The sequence below is a fragment of the Peromyscus maniculatus genome, chromosome 23 (assembly GCF_049852395.1).
Source record: "Peromyscus maniculatus bairdii isolate BWxNUB_F1_BW_parent chromosome 23, HU_Pman_BW_mat_3.1, whole genome shotgun sequence".
Lineage (NCBI taxonomy): Eukaryota > Metazoa > Chordata > Mammalia > Rodentia > Cricetidae > Peromyscus > Peromyscus maniculatus.
In genome coordinates this window covers 28,623,616-28,643,114 of record NC_134874.1, presented here as the reverse complement: position 1 = coordinate 28,643,114, position 19,499 = coordinate 28,623,616, and the positions used below count along the sequence as shown (strand labels likewise).

The 19,499-nt window shown below is 50.9% G+C and overlaps 1 long non-coding RNA gene across 7 annotated transcripts in view; it reads right to left on the bottom strand.

The window, feature by feature from the left end:
• Positions 1-2,218: 2,218 nt before the first annotated feature.
• LOC102908603 (uncharacterized) overlaps positions 2,219-19,499 on the bottom strand; it is a 31,347-nt gene continuing 14,066 nt past the window's right edge. For 4 of the 7 annotated variants that reach the window (XR_013047832.1, XR_006067791.2, XR_013047831.1 and 1 more), the window contains one exon: positions 17,323-18,073. This is a non-coding gene — a long non-coding RNA (uncharacterized LOC102908603). Of the gene's footprint in view, positions 2,727-3,633; positions 3,755-9,795; positions 9,939-12,115; positions 12,484-17,322; positions 18,074-19,499 lie in introns of those variants that run through there. The other 3 variants (XR_013047833.1, XR_006067787.2, XR_006067788.2) reach the window with 3 other exon arrangements.

The following is a 19,499-nucleotide window of genomic DNA, read 5'->3' as shown; positions in this document are numbered from 1 at the left end:
CTCCTCTGGAAGTCCGAACTTCCGGGTTGGCGCCTCCGCAGGGGCTGCTCTAGGAAGCCGGCTCGGTGACCTGGAGGACCGGGAGCTGCTCCTTTGGGAAGAGGGAGTCATTGCGTCTGCGCAGTAGCTGCCCTCCGCAAGGAGGCGGGGCCAAGGGCGGAGAGAGAGGGCCGCCCGGGCCAGTGAGCGCACGCTGCTCCACCAGGGGGCGGGGCGCCGCGAGGAGGGCGGGGCGCGACCTGATTCTGGAAAGAGGGTCTCTCCATTTATCAGATTTTTTTTAAAAAAACATTTATTTATTTATTATGCATACAATGTTCTACATGCATGTATGTCTACATGCATGTTCTGTCTGCATGTATGTCCAGGTGTTTGTGAGCCACCATGTGCTTGCTGGGAATTGAACTCAGGACCTCTGGAAGAGCAGCCGGTGCTCTTAACCGCTGAGCCATCTCTCCAGCCCATGTTGCATTCTTTTATGTTGCATTTGTTTAACTCTGTGAAGCTGCGTACTTTGCCTGTCTAAGAAGACCTGATGGTCTAATAAAGAGCTGAATGGCCAATAGCTAGGCGGGAGAAATAGCTAGGCTGGCAGGCAGAGAGAATGAACAGAAGGAGAAATCTAGGCTGAAGGAGAAGAAAGAGAAGAAGAGAGAGAGAGAGGGAGGAGGGCACCAGGGGCCCGTCACCAGCCACACAACCAGCCATGGAGGAAGAAGGAAAGAAGAAAGATAAAAAGATAGTTAAAGAGAAATGGGATAATTTAAGTTAGAAAACCTGGCCAGAAACAAGCCAAGCTAAGGCCGGGCATTCACAAGTAAAAATAAGTCTCAGTGAATTAAAAAAACAAAACAAAAAACAAAACAAAACTACAGGAACCGAACTCGGGTCCTGCGGAAGAGCAGCCAGTGTACCTCACTGCTGGCCGTCCCTCCAGCTCTAGTGAGGCATTGCTTTTTCTTTCTTTTTTTAACAGATTTTTTTTCCTTTTATTTTATTTTACAATACCATTCAGTTCTACATAACAGCCACAGATTCCCTTGTTCTCCCCCTTCCTGCCCCCTTCCTCTTCCCCCCAGAACAGATTTCTTTCTTTAGCTTCAGCTCTCTGCTTTTGCTCTACTTCCACAGTAAACACACACACACACACACACACACACACAGTCTTTTCGAGCATGCACTATTTGAGGCTCCCTCAGACCCTGCACCTGCATGTTTTTTGTTGGTTTGTTTCACCTTGTGCTGAACCAGCTGGGAGTCCCACATGGAGGGCGGTAGGATCTGAACTTGGCCACAACGCTTGGTTCCTAGTTGGTGGTGCTGTCTTGGAAGGTTCTGGACACTTTGGGAAACGAGGCATAGCTGGAGGAAGTAGGTCACTAAGGATGGGCCTTTGAAAAATATACACAGCCCTTGTTCTTTGCTGCTTGTCCAGTGTGATGAGTGGTTAACTGTTAGTACCACAGAATCACCTGGGAGATGGGCCTGAGCATGACTGTGAGGGGTTATCCTGATTAGGTTAACTGAAATGGAAAACCCTATTTTCTTTTCCTTTTATGTTTGTTTGTTTCTTGCCCTGGCTGGTTTGAATCTCACTGTGTGGACCAGGCCTCAAACTCACAGAAATCACCTGCCTCTGCAAGTACTGGGATCAAAGTCACGTGCCACCATACCTGGCCTTTAAAAAAAGATAAGTGTGTGTGTCTGTGTGTATGTCTGTGTGTGTCTGTGTGTATGTCTCTCTGTGTGTCTGTGTGTCTGTGTGTGTGTGTGTCTGTTATGTGTACATGAATGCAGATACCCAGAGAGGCCAGATGAGGGTGACTTCCAGGTTGCTGTTGCAGAATATTATTTTAAGGTGTGTTACTTTTGTTTGTGTTGCATTTGTTTAACTCTGTGAAGCTTTGTTACTTGTCTAAACTGTGTGCCTGTCAAAAACACCTGATGGTCTAATAAAGAACTGAACAGCCAATAGCAATGCAGGAGAGAGAAATAGGCGGGGCTGGCAGGCAGAGAGAATAAATAGAAAGAGAAATCTGGGAGGAGAAAAGTAGCTAGAGAAGGAGGAGGACCCAAGGGGCCAGCCACCCAGCTACACAGCAAGCCACGGAGTAAGAGTAAGGTTTGCAGAAGAGAATGGGAAAAGCCCAGAGGCAAAAGGTAGACAGGATAAGTTAAGGAAAGCTGGCAAAAAACAAGCCAAGCTCAGGCCGGGCATTTATAAATAAGCATAAGCCTTCCTCTGTGTGCTTTATATGGGAGCTGGGTAGCAGGACCCCTAAAAGAACAAAAACAAATAACCATATTTTGGTGTCCAATGTGGGGCTACAGTAAAAGAAAATCCAAGAGCAGGCTGCAGTCCAGCTAATCCAACAATGGCTAGCTGTGAATGGAAAGTCCAAGAATCCAGTAGCTGCTCAGTCCCACGAGGCTGGTCTTCTGTATCTGCTGGAAACCAGAAGAAGTAGGCTCCAGTGCCAGTGAAGTAATGGATGTGCTGGCCAAGCAACGGCAAGCAGGCGAGAGCAAGATCATCCTTCTTCCATGTCCTCATATAGGCTGCCAGCAGTACGTGTGGCCCAGATTAAAGGTGTGTCTTCCCACTTCAAGATCCAGATCAGAGGTCCCGACTAGAAGTAGATTCATCCACTTCAAACCAAGCAGAAAAATCTCTCACAGGTGTGCTGTCCATTTCTGGGTTGTAGTTCATTCCAGATACAGCCAAACTGACAACCAAGAATAGCCATCACATACACATAATATAAACTACACTGTTTAAAAAGTGAGTCTGCATTGGTGTGGGGGGGGGGCTGCCCCTCCCCCATCAATGCCTGAGGCAGGTGGGAGAGCTGGCCCTGTAGCCACAAGAGCAGGAGAGCTGGCTTTGCCCCCCACCAACTGCGACACTCGGGAGAGCAGGCCCTGCACCTCACCTGGGCAGCACCATAGAGCCCACCCTGTTAGCGGGTGTGGGTGAGCCACCCCGGAGTTGTAAGCGTGGGAGAGCTGCCCCCACTGCTCGTCTGTCATGTGGTGGTGTAGGTGTGGGAGAGAGATGCTTCCCTAACCCCCCACTTCTTACAGCCTGCAACAGATGATTGAGATGACCCCCCCCCCCCCCCCCCGCCAGCTGCAGCACTCAGGAAAGCTGTCCTTGTTCCTCACCTGGGCAGCACAGCACAGCTGGCCTTGTTGTCGGAGGTGTGGGTGACCCAGCCCTGATGTTCTGAGCAAGGAAGAGCTGTCTTCATTACTCATCTGACATGTGGCGGCTTGGGCAGAGGAGAGACGCCCTCTCCCCCACCCCTGCCCATGAATGACTGAGACAGGTAGAGGAGCTGGCCCTGGGGTCATAAGAGCGGGAGAGCAGTCCCTACCCCTCACCAGCTGCAGCACTCGGGAGAGTGGCCCCTGCACCTTGTCTGGGCAACATGGCAGAGCTGGCCCTGAGGCTGTGACAGCAGGAAAACTGGCCCCGCCCCTTGCTCACTGCTGCAAGGGTGAATTAGCCAGGGGCAAATGCTGAAGAGCTCCCCCTGGTGGTGAGGACAGGGGAGAACTGGAGGGCAGAACAATCCTGCAGCTGCCCAGGCCCAGAACCAGGGTTATGACTTGGCCCGCCCCAACATCTACCTCATCTGTGATCTGCTGGAGCATGTGAAGGCGCCTGACCCGCAGACCCAAAGCTGCAGGATCTCCACGACACAGGGCAACATCAGGATATCCAAGAAGAGTCCCAGCGAGGGCCCAGCATCTATAGTGTAGCAGAAACCAGACCTCGGACCAGACACTCTGCAGTGAACACTCACAAGTACAGATCTACGGACACAGGGTTGGCTGTGTGACTCACTGTGTCACACTGCAGCTTCCATGACGAGGTTTTTAATTTGTTCCTCCCCCCCCCTTTTCTCTTAAATTTTGTTTTATTTGGAGGTGGGTTGCAGAGTCAGAGGGCAGGTGTGAAGGGATGGGGAAATGGATGGGATCAAGATGCATGATGTGAAAGACACATTGAGTAAATAAAAAGAAAGTTAAAAAAAAAGCGAGCATGGCCCGTCTCTGATGTCTTCTTCCTCTTTTACCCAATGGCCCGCGCTCTCCCTTGAAATGGCATCTCCCACATGTATCAGGAGGCCTTCACCAGAGGCCCAGCCTGGCCTTGGACTCCTGGCCTTCCGAACTCAAGCCTGATAAGCCTCTTTGCTTCAGGAGATATTCAGTAAAAGAAGGCAGAGGGGGTCTCCTAACAGACTTGTGGCTGCTAGTTCTCGTGGTCACGATCTGAGCCCTGGACACTTGGTCACTCCCTGGGTGGCAATTCTACATCGGGTGAGTGATGTTTCAGCATCTGTGCTTGGATTCATACTTCAGTGCAATGATTTTTTTTTGCCCAATTTTTGTGTGCATTTGTGTTTGTAAGCACATGCATGCCTCAGGGTGTGTGTGAAGGTCAGAGGAGCCAACAGGAGTCAGTTCTTTCTCTTTCTACTATGTGGGATCTGGGGGACTGAACTTAAACTGTCAGGCTTGGTGGCAAGCTCCTTCACCCACTGAGCGCTGTCCCTGATCCTATTTATTCATTTCTTCCTCCCTCCCTCTCTTCCTTCTCCTCCTTCTTTCTTTTAAATATTTGACGTGTATGAGTGCCCTGCCTGCACGCGTGTGTCTGTACACCCTGTGTACACCTTGTGTACACACACAACCAGTTACAGGTGTGGCTGCAGCTCTAGGAGTTTTGCCTCCCTCTTCTGGCCCATTCAGGTATTGCACGCGTATGCACCCCGCTCCCTCCCCAACAATAAAATAAATCTTAGAAAAACAAAAGTCTCTGCAAAGCAACCTCAACTCTTTCTATTTTTGTTGTTTTCAGTTTGGTTTTTTTGGTGCTTTTTTTTTTCCCTAAGAAAACTCGGGGAGCTCGTCATCATCATAAGAGGTTACCCCAAATGCCCCAGCCGCCCCCAACCGCTGGGGACTGTACAGGTGCTAAGGAAGAATGTTCTAGAAGGCCAGCTATGACTAAGCTAAGTGGAGGCCGCTTCCTCTGGAGAAGCAGATCCCATCAAGCCCAGCGAGTCTGAGAACTCGCTCAGGCACGCAGTGTTCTTCGGTGTCAAAGTTGTCCAAGTATTTTTAAACTGCGGAGAGTTTTATTGATTTAAGCAGCTGAAGATGGGATGAAGGGAGCGCAGAATTGCAAAGAAATTGCTCATTAGATGAGGCTTCTTTTTCCTCCCCCACTATATATTTAGAAGGTTTTTGTTCAATACGGAACAAAACCCCGAGCTTTATATGTGTTACGGGCAGAATGGTGCCCCAACCTCTATCCCCAAAGTCACAGAATCAAGTCCTAATTGTGGTTCCTGATAATAGACTATATTTAGGGCTTTCTTTTCACCTCCCCCTCCCTCCCTTCCTCTACCCTTTATTCTTTGTTTTATTGTGTGTGGGTGGTTGGGGAGAGACCGCGAGCACGTGCCACCGCTGAGTATGGAGGTCAGGGAACAATTTGTAGGAGTCTTTTCTCGCCTCCCACCAAGTGGGTGCCAGGGATCAGACTCAGGTCATCAGGCTTGGTGGCTGGCACCGTTACCTGCCAGGCCTTCTCCAGGCTCTCTTTATTCTTGATGGGGGCTCTTGCTGCACAGCCGAGGCTGGCCTGGAATTCCTAGTCCTTTCGCTTCAGTTTCCAGAGAGCTGGTCATCTTCACCTGAGATCCCAGCCTCTCCCACCGAAGTGTCCTGCCTACAGCTACTTAAGCAAAGAGTATGTGTCTGTGTGTGCCCATGAATACAGGTGCTCACAGAGACCAGGAGAGGGTGTTGTTTCACCCTGGAGCTGGACTTACAAACAGTTGTGAGTTGCTTAGTGTGGTTGCTGGGAACTGAACTCAGGTCCTCGGCAAGAGCGGAATATACTCTTAACCACTGAGCCATCTCTCTAAGCCCCGAAGTTCATTTTTTAAAAATTGAAAATTTTTATAAAACATTGAAAACGTGTGTGTGTGTGTGTGTGTGTGTGTGTGTGTGTGTGTGTGTAGAAACCAGAGAACACCACCTTAGGAACAGCATCCACCTCCTTTGAGACAGGGTCTCTCCCTGGCCTGGAGTTTACCAATCAGACAGGTGCTCTCCCACTGAGCCACACCCTAAGGATTCTAGGCAGGGGCTCTACCACTGAGCCACACCCCAGCCCCTCACTGGGGGATTCTAGGCAGGTGCTCTACCACTGAGCCACACCCCATCCCCTCACTGGAGGATTCTAGGCAGGTGCTCTACCACTGAGCCACACCCCAGCCCCTCACTGGGGGATTCTAGGCAGGTGCTCTACCACTGAGCCACACCCCAGCCCCTCACTGGAGGATTCTAGGCAGGTGCTCTACCACTGAGCCACACCCCAGCCCCTCACTGGGGAATTCTAGGCAGGTGCTCTACCACTGAGCCACACCCCAGCCCCTCACTGGAGGATTCTAGGCAGGGGCTCTACCACTGAGCCACACCCCAGCCCCTCACTGGAGGATTCTAGGCAGGTGCTCTACCACTGAGCCACACCCCAGCCCCTCACTGGAGGATTCTAGGCAGGGGCTCTACCACTGAGCCACACCCCAGCCCCTCACTGGGGGATTCTAGGCAGATATTCTTCTGTTGAGTCGCACCCCAACCCTGGGCTATTTTATTTCCACTAAAAACACATGAGAACTGTTATTTCTCTGCATTCTTGCCAGGACTTGATGTTATCAATATTGTTGCCTTAGTCATTTTTTTTTGTTTTGTTTTGTTTTGGTTTTGCTTTTTTGAGACAGAGTTTCTCTGTGTAGTCCCGGCTGTCCTGGAACTTGCTCTGTAGATCAGGCTGTCCTTGAACTTACAGAGATCTGTCTGCCTCTGCTTTCCAAGTGCTGGATTAATGGCTGTCTTACTCATTCTAATAGAGGCTTCGAGTTACCTTATTGTGACTTTAATTGGCATCTTCCTAATGGTCAATCATATTAATGTTATGTGTCCACTTGGGGTAAATACCTCATCATGTCTGTTATCTATCCCCCCCCCCCAGCTTCCTCTCACTGCTCTCTGTTCTCCCTACTTTTTCTTCCTTCTCTTCTTGGGATTGGGCCCAGGGCCTTCACACATGCTGGGTGTGGTACCAACCACTTGGGTTACTGTTGATCTGGCATCATTTCTGGTGCTGTGATAAAATACCCTGACAAGACTATCATGGTGGCGCACGCCTTTAATACCAGCATTTGGGAGGCAGAGCCAGGTGGATCTCTGTGAGTTTGAGGCCAGCCTGGTCTACAGAGTGAGCTCCAGGACAGGCACCAAAACTACACAGAGAAACCCTGTCTCGAAACCAAAAAAATAAACAAACAAACCAATAAATAAATAATAAAAAAACCAACCAAACCACCAAACCTCCAACAAAAGGCCACTTAGGGGAGATGAGCTTATTTGGCTCAGGATTTCAGGTGACAGTCCGTCACAGCGGTAGGGGTTGGCCTCTCAACTCTTCCCCTTCTAGTCTCTACATCCCGAGTCCTAGGGTTATCTGCAGGGCCACAAAGCCTAGTTTGTGTAGTATCAGGCTTCCTGCGTACTCAGTAGGAACTCTACCAACTGAGCGCTAGCCCCGGCTCTTTTTCCGTTGCTATCCCGGCCCCAAGTTCTTTATCTCTCTCTCTCTCTCTTTTTTTTTTTTCAGTACTGTGAATGGAACCCAGGACTTTGCACATGCTAGTAAACACACTAACCCATAGACTGATTCCCCAGCCATTTTTTAATATTCATTTTGAGAATTCATACTTGGGAGACAGAGGCAGGTAGATGTCTGAGTTTCAGGTAAGTCTGGCCTACAGAGTAAGAACCTGTCTAAAAAGAAACAAAACAAAACCCCCCAAAAAACAAGACCCTCATCCATTGTTTGGGCTGGCCTCGAACCCTCGGTCCTCCTGCCTTAGAGAACCGGAATCACGGCTTTGTACCACTGTGTTTGGCCCTTAATATTTCCTCAGATATGAGCAGAACCCTCCGTGAAACTGCCTGGCCCGGAGATCTCCTCCCTGGGAGTGTGAGGATAGAGTTAACACAGCAGGTCTGTTTCGCTGCGCAATTTCACTCATCTCTGTAGCCATGGCAATGACCCTTGGTCACATTCTGAAAATTGAACAAGAATCTTCACAGAGCTATCGGGAAGGAGTTATTCTCTGTGCCCAAAATAGAATCAAGACGAAGCAGGCTGTAAACCAGCACAGAGGAGCACACCTGCAATCTTAGCCCTTGGGAGGTGGAGGCAGGGGGATGAGGATGAATTTATTTGGGCTACATAGTATGAAGCCAGCCTGGGCTACCTGCAACCATGTATTGTTGCTAAAGACGATTGTAGAAAAAGAAAAAGACGAACAAAAAGCCGGAGAGATGGTTCCGTGGGCAAGAGTGCTTGCTCTGCAATCGTGGGGACCTGAGTTCGAACCCATCATCCTGTAAGAAGCTGATCGTGGGGGCTGGGGAGACGGCTCAGTGATTAAGAGCACTGGCTGCTCTTCCAGAGGACCTAGGTTCAATTCTCAGCAACCACATGGTGACTCACAGCGATCTGTAACTCCAAGATCTGATACCCTCATGCAGACATACACTCAGGCAAAACACCAATGCACATTAAATAAATAAATAAATAAATAAATAAATAAATAAATAAATAAATAAATAAATAAATAAAAAGTTTTAAAAAGCTGATGATCTTGGCTGATCACATGCCTGTAACCCCAGGGCGGTGGGAACCAGGGACAGGGGGTTCACAGGGCTGGCTGACCGACAGTCTCTCCAAAAGTGGTGGGAGACCTAGTCTCAGGCAATATGGTGGGATTGCCGGCGTCCTCCCCACAGGCATGTGCAACCGCACACACGTGTGAGCACACACAACAAACACATCTATAGAAAATGTAACACCGCGGTGAACTTGGCTGTCCTGGTAGCTCTGGTTTGGGTCGGGAATGCCCTCAAAGCCTTTGCGTTGCGTGGCACCCATCTGATGGTGAGCCTGGGAGGTGACGGGACCTTCCAGAGGTGGCGGGACCTTCCGGAGGTGGGGTCTGGTTGGAGGGATCCATCCCTGTAGGACTGGAAGGCCTTACAGTGTCCCCTCCCCTTCCTCTTCCTCTTTGCTTTCCGGAGGCCTTGAGGTGAGCAACCTTGTCCTCCCACCTGCTTCCGGGCATGACCTCCGCCCTGTCAGAGACCCACGCAAAGCAGTTGGGAGACCGAGCTGAAACCTGAGTTCGAATAAACTTTTCCTCTTCTGGTTGACTGCCTCTGGTATTTTGTCAGAGTAACAAAGAGCTAACACAGCAAGTTTAGTTCATTAAAATTATGGTGTGTGTGTGTGTGTGTGTGTGTGTGTGTGTGTGTGTGTGTGTGTGTCAGAGGACATCTTGCAGGAACCAATTCTCTCCTGTCATGTGGTCCCAGGGACCAAACTCAGGTCACCAGGCTTTTCCTTACCGACACGGCTCACTGGCCCTTTGTGTGTGTGTGTATGTGCTTGCATCCACATTTGCAAATCACTTTCAGCCTCATGACCTTGAGGCAGGGTCTGTCACTGACTCCGAGCTCCGCTGGCCGCTGACAAGCCCCAGTTCCTGTCCCTGCCTCCACAGCACTGGGTCACAGTGGCCGTGGCTGCTTTCTGTGGGGTCTGGGGATTTGAACTCAGGTCTTCCCACTTGTGCAGCAAACCCACTGAATCTCTCCAGCCTCATGGCATGTTTAAAAAGGGGGGGCACAAGGGGTCATGATACTCACCTGGTGCTTTGTACGGGGCCAGGGTGGTCACACAACAGGCATGTGACCAACTCCTGTGGAGAATTGTGACTCTAGGACTCCAGGGAGATTTCCAGGACAAGGACATCCCAGATCAGCCCCTGCGGTGGGCGGGCGGTGTGCTCCTGAAACAGGAAAGTGTGCGCTTGACCCTGCCACCCTGCAGCTATTTATATCTCCTCCCCGCTGTGCCTGCCTTCAGTGTATCTGCTGAAATTAATCTTAACTGTGAAAACCCTTTCATGCGAGCTCTGTGGGGCCAGCGGAAGGAGAACAGAAAAATGGGGATGATGGGAGGCGGGGAGGGGGGAAACAGAGCAAGTGTACACATGCACAGACACTCACGTGTGTTCACGGGTGCATGCACACACACAATTGCTTGATGTACTCAAAACCACTGTCCTGGGGGCAGGAGCCATGGCTCAGCCCACAAGAGCGCACCTGTTGCTCTTGCCGAGGACCAAGGCTCAGCTCCCAGCACCTGCATGGTGACTCACATCCATCCATAACCCCAGTTCCAGGGGATCTGGTCCCTCTTCTGGTCTCCCACAGGCACCTGGCATGCATGCTCTGCTCACACACACATGCAGGCAAAACACTCATACATACAAAATAAAAATTATCTTTCTCAAAACAAACCAACCAACAACAAACCCCCCCCCCAAAACCTACTGTCCCAGTGAGGGTGTAGGATGTTCCTCAACTGTACAGACCCATGGAGTAATTCTGAAGGCTCCTGAGGGCTTCGGGGGGACTTTGTCACATGGCAAAGGCCCAGTTCTGTTTTCTACGAAAAGCTTAAAGAGATGGGCAGCTGATGCATGATTTTCTCCCAATTCCACCGACGCCTGAAAAGGGAGGCACAATGGCTAATGTTTGCCTTCTGTCACGGGCTATTTCTAGAAGAGACAGAAAGACAGGACAGTCTGGGCATTGTGGCATGGTCTACCAAGGTCTGTGAAGTCTCCGGTCCTGAGACAGAGCCATGTCACATGATCTAATGTCACTGCTGTAGGATGGATTAAAATCAAAATCTCATTTGAAACTAAGTTTCTCATCAAGAATAATTATTGAGAACATGATTTAAAAAAAATGATTCCAGGAATACACTGTGGAGAAAAGAATCACTGATTAAAATGAGATATTGGGGTGGCTTGTGTGGTTCCTGTCATGGTGACACATTTTCTTTTTCGATTATGTTCCTCCTTTTTCATTTTATCTAGTGTCTTATCTCTGTGGACAACTGCCCACAGATAACAGCTCACTGAGAATTTTTTTTCAACCTCAGAGTGATTCTCATCAGCTCCAACTTACTGCCTGTTTTCCATTGTGAGAATTTTGAAACAGCAAAAGGGGGGCAATTGTATCAGCTATCAAAGCAAATTATACACTGAGATAATTAGGTACTGGGGAAGGATCAAGCAGATTCAAGGTTAATAACCAACTTGAACAGGAATTTAACAATAAAGGCAGAATTTCAAAAATAGTTGGGAAGAGAGGGATTCATTAGAAACAATTGGATAATCATGGGAAAGTGGGGAAGAGTTGGCGCTTATCCTACCAGGATCCAAGCCAGGGCCTTGTATATACTAGGCAGGTGCTCTCCCACTGAGCCACACCCCAACCCCTCACTGGGGGATTCTAGGCAGGTGCTCTACCACTGAGCCACACCCCAGCCCCTCACTGGGGGATTCTAGGCAGGAGCTCTACCACTGAGCCACACCCCAGCCCCTCACTGGGGGATTCTAGGCAGGAGCTCTACCACTGAGTCACACCCCAGCCCCTCACTGGGGGGTTTTAGGCAAGTTCTTTAATAAAGTGAAATTTTTTAAATTAATTAAAATAAAGCATGAGGGGATGTGAACAAGCACAGGGAAGGCTAGGCATGGCGGCGGCACACACGCGTTATCACACACCTGTTAGCTCAGCACAAAGGCGGCTGAGACAGGAAGATCAGGATCTAGGGCAGCCATGATGCTCAGTTAGTAAAGGACTTGTACAAGCACACGGGCCTGGGTTTGATCCTTCGAACCCACATAAAAAAGCTGGGCGTGGTGGTGTCTTGTCAGTCATACCGAGTCAGGCAGATCCATCCAGCCTGGCCTACTTAGGTGAGCTCTAGACTGGAGAGAAATCACGACTCAGGAAACAGTGTGGATGGTGTTGGAGGAACAACACCCAAGGTTGTGACCTATGACCTACACAAATATGGGTGAGTGTACACACACACACACACACACACACACACACTACCCTCCACCAAAGGCCAAATACATTATTTAGAAATAAATGTGGCCAAGTCTCATGTCGGAATCCAGTTTATTCCACAGGACAGTGTTGGTACCGTCGGAAGAGCGGCAACTGTTGTACGTACAAAGCAGTTTTCCCGGAGGCTCCCAACCGTCTCAACATCGTAGCAACATCCACCTTGGAGAGCATCCTGGGATGTAGGAGGCATCGGCCAGCATCCCCACACACCCTGGCTACTTTCCACGCAACAGAAACCCACCACGGTGACTACCTGGGGGCTTTCAAGGTCACGAAACTCATTCAACGTCAGAGAATTCACACTGGAGAAAAGCCCTCCGCTCGTGGGGGCACGTCAATGAATCCCTTTCACCAGGGCCTTGCAGCTAATAGACAGCTGGGGTTTGCTTGCAGACAGAGACCCTGGGGAGATAAGGGGTGGGGAAGAACTTTGGTCAGAATCCTAATCTACTGACTGTACCGGCTTTCATTCCAGATACCGTTAGCTAAGTCATCTGAAGCCTACACTGGTCACGAGTGAGGGACATGGATGCGACAGTGCACTTGTGAGAAGCGGTGGGGGGTGTGGCTGAAGGCGGCTGGGGGCCTGGAGAGGAAGTTACAAGAGAAACTGGCAGAGACGGCGGGCCCGGTGCTTCTCATCAGAGAACCACAGGAAAGAGACCCGTGAAGGTTGAGGGAGAGGCTCGAACACCTCACCCCATGGCTGCATGGTGTAAAGCCCTCATGTGGAGGGACAGGGGAAGCTCCTGGTTCCCTTTATTGGATTTAAGAGACTGCAAAGCTGTGATCTCTGTAGGGAGGCTTTCTGGGGGGGGGGGCGAGGGTGGGAGAAGACTTTGGGTTAAAAAGTGTCAACAATAGCTTTGGCAAGTCTGTAATTCCAGTGACTCAGGGGGCTAAGCAGGAGGAAGGATGTGAGTGGGATTCAGGCCAGCCTAGGCAACTCAGTAAGACCTTGTCTCAGAATCAAAAGTCAAAAGAGGGCTGGGGTGTGGCTCAGTGGTAGAGCCCCTGCCTAGAGTCCCCCAGTGAGGGGCTGGGGTGTGGCTCAGTGGTAGAGCACCTGCCTAGAACCCCCAGTGAGGGGCTGGGGTGTGACTCAGTGGTAGAGCCCCTGCCTAGAATGCCCCAGTGAGGGGCTGGGGTGTGGCTCAGTGAGAGAGCACTTTCCAGAATATGTGAGGTCCAAGGTTCAATCTCTGGTTCTGTACATACAAAAAATATTGGGGGGGGGGTGATTCTGTCACAAGGCACACATTGAAATGCTCCGTTTTTGCCGGTTCAGCTCCCAGCCCAAGCCTTCTCTCCTTTTCTACCTCACAGGAGGTTTGGTTTGGTTTGTTTTTCCCCTCTCTGGTGACTCATCTTCCTCATCCCTTTTATAAGCTGAGATCCACTTTGCTGGTTTTAGCCTATTCCCATTGAGCGAATGGAGTCTACAAGAGACAGATGTGAGCTACTGGCCTTGGCATTTGGGACCCAGCTCCATATACACAGTGGGGCACACGAAGCATATCCTGAGGGCCCGTGTCAGCCTGCGTCACAGCTTCTCATTGACTCAACACAACCCTGGCTGGGCCCCTGGGGTTATTCTGAGCCGCCCCAGAGGGAGGGTGGCTTTTCCTAGAGTCTGCTTATAATGGGGGTGACGTGATGAGTATATTGAGGCTCCAGGAGAAGCCTGGCTTTTGAATTTAGAAAACAGAGTTTCAAAGAGGAAGGGCCCGGCCTTGAGTTCAGCTTCTCCAATGATCTCGGACTTGTCCTCCGCCTCCACCTCCCAAGGGGTAGGATTACAAGCATGTACTACCATGCCTGGTTTAGGCGGTGCTGGGGGCCCAAGCCGGGGTCTGTGCCTGCTGAGCAAGTGCTCTGCCCACTGAGCCACACCGCCAGCCTCCTGGTACTTAGCAGCACTTCCGGCTCCTGCCAACTTGAACAAAGGTAGAAAAAGGGAGTTGGGGGGTGGAGAGGGAGAGGGAGAGGGAGAGAGGAGAGAGAGAGAAGGGAAGAAGCAGGGATAGCCTTTTTTCCAAGAGGACCATTTTAAAACAACACTAAGGCCGTCTCCTCCTGAGCATGGCCTTTGCACCTGCTGGCTCCGGATGCCACAAACTGCTCCAACAGCCAGCTGCAGATCCTGGTCATTGCCTCAGAATTTACTCACCTGGCCTATCCTGATTTCTCACTCTCTGGGCTCTGGATCTCAGGCACTAACTCCCCCGCCATGTTTTTTTTTTTTTCTTGAAGTTATGCCTCAGCCCTGGCTGAGAAGACTCGGGCTCATATGCATATGGAAATTTCCAGAACTATTTATCCTTCCTGATCTGTGTCCAGGGGGCCTGAAGGGTTATGACTAATCGCTGGGCCTGTTCTTTAGGCTGTGGCGGATCCTGCCCTTCATGGTTTGTGTCAATTTCCTATCATCTGTGGCGGATTTCTCCCACCAACACTTAGGAAGACAGCAACTTGGATTGTTTTCTCCTTTTAGAGCCACAGAGAGACCCATAGGGCAGTGAGGGTGGGGAGGCCGAGAAGCTTCGTGAAGGGCTGCTTCAGGCCCCAAGGGCAGGACGGGAATCAGGAGACGGTAGGCTGGCACCGTACAGGCTGGAAGGAGATGGTTCCTCTGGCTCCTTTCGCTCATCTGCCTGGTTATCCTCACCTGGGTGTCCCCCTTGGTCTTGTTGCCTCGTGGATGCAAGGTGGTCCCAACAATTTCCCCGTAAGTATATTAGCAGAACTGGATCACATGACCACTTCTAGGTCACACGCAAAAGCAAAAGTAAAAAGTACAAGTTTGCTACAGTGGCACACACAGGCGAGGACGGCCTGGACAGACACAGGGCACACACAGGCGAGGACGGTCTGGACAGACGCAGGGCACACACAGGCGAGGACGGTCTGGACAGACACAGGGCACACACAGGCGAGGACGGTCTGGACAGACACAGGGCACACACAGGCGAGGACGGTCTGGACAGACGCAGGGCACACACAGGCGAGGACGGCCTGGACAGACACAGGGCACACACAGGCGAGGACGGCCTGGACAGACACAGGGCACACACAGGCGAGGACGGCCTGGACAGACGCAGGGCACACACAGGCGAGGACGGCCTGGACAGACGCAGGGCACACACAGGCGAGGACGGCCTGGAGAGACACAGGGCACACACAGGCGAGGGCGGTCTGGAGAGACACAGGGCAGCATGGCAGCTTAGTAGCCATGACCCTACTCTGAGCATTCTCTTCTTTTCCTTTGTTCCAAAAAAAAAGTTTATTTCCTCTTCCACAGTAAGTGGATTTTCCCCATATAATAGACTTATTTCCTATTTCCTCATTAAAATTCTCCATTGTGAGTTTGGCCAGAACATTGGACCATCAAAGCCCTAATTACCATCATAACATCTTGCTACATACTGTCAATTAGTCTGATTTCAGGTTCAGATTTCAAAAAAAAAGGGGGGAGGGAATTACCTGGCCTGACTGGATTTCCTTCCATTTTTGAGTCAAATGACTTCAAAAGTTGCTGGCCAGCCTGTATTAGATTCTGGTCCAAAGAACAGAATACATGCACAGAGGTAGAATCTTGTAGTATATGACTGTGCCACCTAGGAAGTACTGGCTAGAGGTAGGATAGGTAAAGTGGAGTGCAGTGGAGAGGGATATTGATCGTGTGGGCTCTGATAGCCCAGAGCGTAAGATGAAGCTACTCATCTAAAGACGGTGTACACATAAAAGAAGGTAGAGGCACCAGGGACCTGCATGCCAGGGCCTCTTTAGGCATCTTAGCCCCAGATGATGTTACAGGGAGAGGAACAACCAGCTGGCAGGCAGAGCCCTACCTGGACCATGTTGGTATCTCCAGCCGATCCAAAGAAGGTCTCAGACAGAGTGGAGCAGAGATAAACCCTAACAATGCCTGACTTGCAGATTCAATGGCATAACCAGAGGCTCTTGAATCTGCCCCAACTCAAGAATCCCTTCAATTCCCACAGCAGATACACTAGCGTCTGCTGATAAGAAGCTTATGTCTCTTACAGGGAGCTCATGTACCTGTAAAATATTGGATAGGTTTGGGCAGGCTAAAGATGAGACTGTAAAAACAGTGCTATTTTCAACCAGCAAATGGAACTGAAACTCCTGCAACCGACCCCAGGACTTTCATGGGCATAGTTACTAGGAAGGTGTACATTTGAGTCCCAGATTCTCTACCCAGGAGTTGCAGGGCTTTGAGAGAGATCTGAGTAAAGCTCTCCACACCTATTTCCCTCAGTTGTAACATGGCCCAAAGACGGATTCCAAAGGCTTGTTGAGAAGATTCAATGAGACGCTGCATGGGACTCCCAGGTCACTGTGAGCGCTAACAAGTGAGGTACTGTTAGGAGAGTCTCTCACGTACTCAAGAAGCAGAGGCAGGCAGACCTCTGTGAGTTCAAGGCCAGTCTGGTCTACAGAGTGAGTTCCAGGACAGCCTGAGCTGTTACACAGAGAAACCCTTTTTTGAAAGAGAGACAGAGACAGAGAGAGGCTGGGAGCACTGCTGGTAACCTCAGAATGGGAAGTAGGGGTATGGAAATGCAGCATGGAGAAGGGATTTCAAGTAAGTTGCCCGGGCCAGCCTCAACTGCACTTTGAACTCTTAAGTGCCTTGCCTCCGTCTCCCAAGAGCTACGACTCCTGGTGTGTGCCATCAAGACTCGGAGGGGGTGTCTTTACAGCTTCCAACTACTGTCTTGAGCAGGTTCCCAGCAGCCCTCTTTGGGGTGGACATCAGCAGCTCCCTGGAGGGCCTGGGTTAGGGTAACCTTTCACCTTAGGCCTTGGTTCCTTCAAGAGCATGCATTTCCTCTACTTCTGTTCCCTCTACCCATTTCTGTCATTTCTTAGGGAACGTGGTCTTGGAATGGCGATCTTAGGGGCAACTAGAGAGACGCTTAGTACAAAATGCATTTCCAGGACAGTGGTAGAGAACACTGGAGACAAATGGATTCCTATGTGGCCTCTAGCGGGCATTCCCTTCCCTCTGCCTTGGCACTTGGCGACCTGCCCACATGCTCCCAAGTGCTGGGATTACAACCATGCACCACCACACCCGTCTTATGGGGCGCTACAAAAGGAACTCAGGTTCCGTGCATACTAAGCAAGCACCCTACCAACTGAACTACATCTCTATCCCTTCAGGTACTTGCTTTAAAAGGTTAGGAGGGAGCTGTGGCCATATAAGAACTTAGGTTTGGAGACATTTGCCACCCCCTTTTTATACATGAGATAAGAGACTTTCATAACCAACAGGGAAGGGGGCGTCTATCCTTGGTGGGACCCAGAACTCAGCCATATTCTGAAAGAAGGGATGTGACCTTCCCATGGGGCTCGGGAGGGGGTGGCAGGGCAGCTCGGTGTATTCCTTCACTTCTATGTGTTACTTCCATCAACTGTCCGTCCGCTAAGTCCTCAACAGGTACAGACCTAAGTGCCACGGAAGCGAACCTAGCAGAGTTCCAAATTCACACTGGGGGTGGTCGCTGAGCCAGCCTCCCCCACACCCTGGATGGGGTAGACAGACACACCAGTGCCCATTCCTGCTTAGTCACCAAGTGACCTTTCCCAAGGTCATTCCTATGTCCTAGCACAACACCCAACTAACTAGTACCATCTCCTTGGCAGAGGGGAGGCAGCGGGGGCTCCGGTCACTTGATGGGTCTTCAGAGCTAACGTGGCTGGGCTGCCTGGTGGGCAGAGCAGGGAGGAAGAAGAAGCAATAAGAAATCCCTTCCTCCCTGTGCGACCTTGAAGGAAAGATAGAAAATCATCTGGAGAAGGCGAGCTTCATCTTCAAAGGCAAATGGCCAGGCCATCTCCTTATGCCACAGTGTCCACAGTGACACAGTCACCAAGCCACAGCACCCTTCCTCGGTGTTTTGGCACTTGAAGGCTCCATGGAGAATGCAAAGGACAAGATGTGGCTCACCTTCAAGTGTTAGATCTGTCAGAGGAGGAGAAAATAAGGTATAAATAGATCGTAGGTGAAGAAGGCATTTGCAGACATCAAATTCTCACAGAAATGTGTCAATGTGTAGGGCTCACAGAATCACCGGAGGGCTTCCGAGAAGAGGTGGGCTTTGGGCAGGTTTGAGAGATGGGCAGAGGGCTGGGCACCTGTCTCTTATTGGTAATTCCAGCATGCAGCAAGCTGAGACGGGGATGGCGAGTCTGAGACCAGCCTGGGTTAGACAGGTGGTCCTGGGCTGTGTGAGACCGGCCTGGGTTATACAGGTGGTCCTGGGCGGTGTGAGACCAGCCTGGGTTAGACAGGTGGTCCTGGGCGGTGTGAGACCAGCCTGGGTTAGACAGGTGGTCCTGGGTGGTGTGAGACCAGCCTGGGTTAGACAGGTGGTCCTGGGCGGTGTGAGACCGGACCGGCCTGGGTTAGACAGGTGGTCCTGGGCGGTGTGAGACCGGCCTGGGTTAGACAGGTGGTCCTGGGCGGTGTGAGACCAGCAGCTGGAGAAGCAGGAGAAGCAAGCCTCACTCCTCCAAGGTCCCTGCTTCAGTTCCTGCCTTCCGGTTCCTGCTCTGAGCTCTTGACCTGGCTTCCCTTGATGGTGGACTGAACCTACAGGGTAAACCCATGAACTCTTTTCTCCCCAGGTTGCCTTTGGTCATGGTATTTCCGACAGCCACAGAAAACAAACTAAGATAAAGCCTAGCCCTCACTCTGGGCCATGCTCTGCCCAGACGTTTGGATGGGATTCAGTAGCTAACCAACAAATCCGCGTGGCAGAGAGGATCTTTGAATGCGATGAATAAGGGAAAATTTCCATTCACTCCATAATTCATACTGGAGAGACGCCTGATGAATACAGGGAGGGAGGAAGTTCCTTGGATGGAGGCAAGCAGCCATAGAGGGGAAAATCGCAGGGCGGATACAGCGCCCGAATCGGCTCGAACCCACGTCAGAGCTCGTCACTCTGGAGCCCATCACAGGAGACAGCGCACACCCTCCACCTGTGGAAGTGGAGCTCTGAGGGGGCCCCACCGCTCCCAGCAATGAACGTCAGATGAGCCATTTGGAGCGAAAGCCTTTGAATGGAATGAATCGGGCGGGGGTGGTGATGGTTCATGGGACAAATCAAGTCTTATTCATCAGCTGAAGGTTCCGGCTGGAAAGAGGGTGGATGCTTGTCATCAGTGACGAAGACCCGGGGGCGCTCTCATCTCACAAGACAAGGACAGCAAAGACGGGCCAGGAGGACAGCGATGGAGCCTTGGAGCACTTATGACCTAACGTGCTCACACAGGAGGAAAGCATGACGGAGGAGGCCGATTTAGAAGGGGGTCCTGATGGCCCTCATGCTTTTAGCAGCCGCAGATGAGGCAGACAGCCAGGTGGGGCAGTGGGGGCCTGCAAT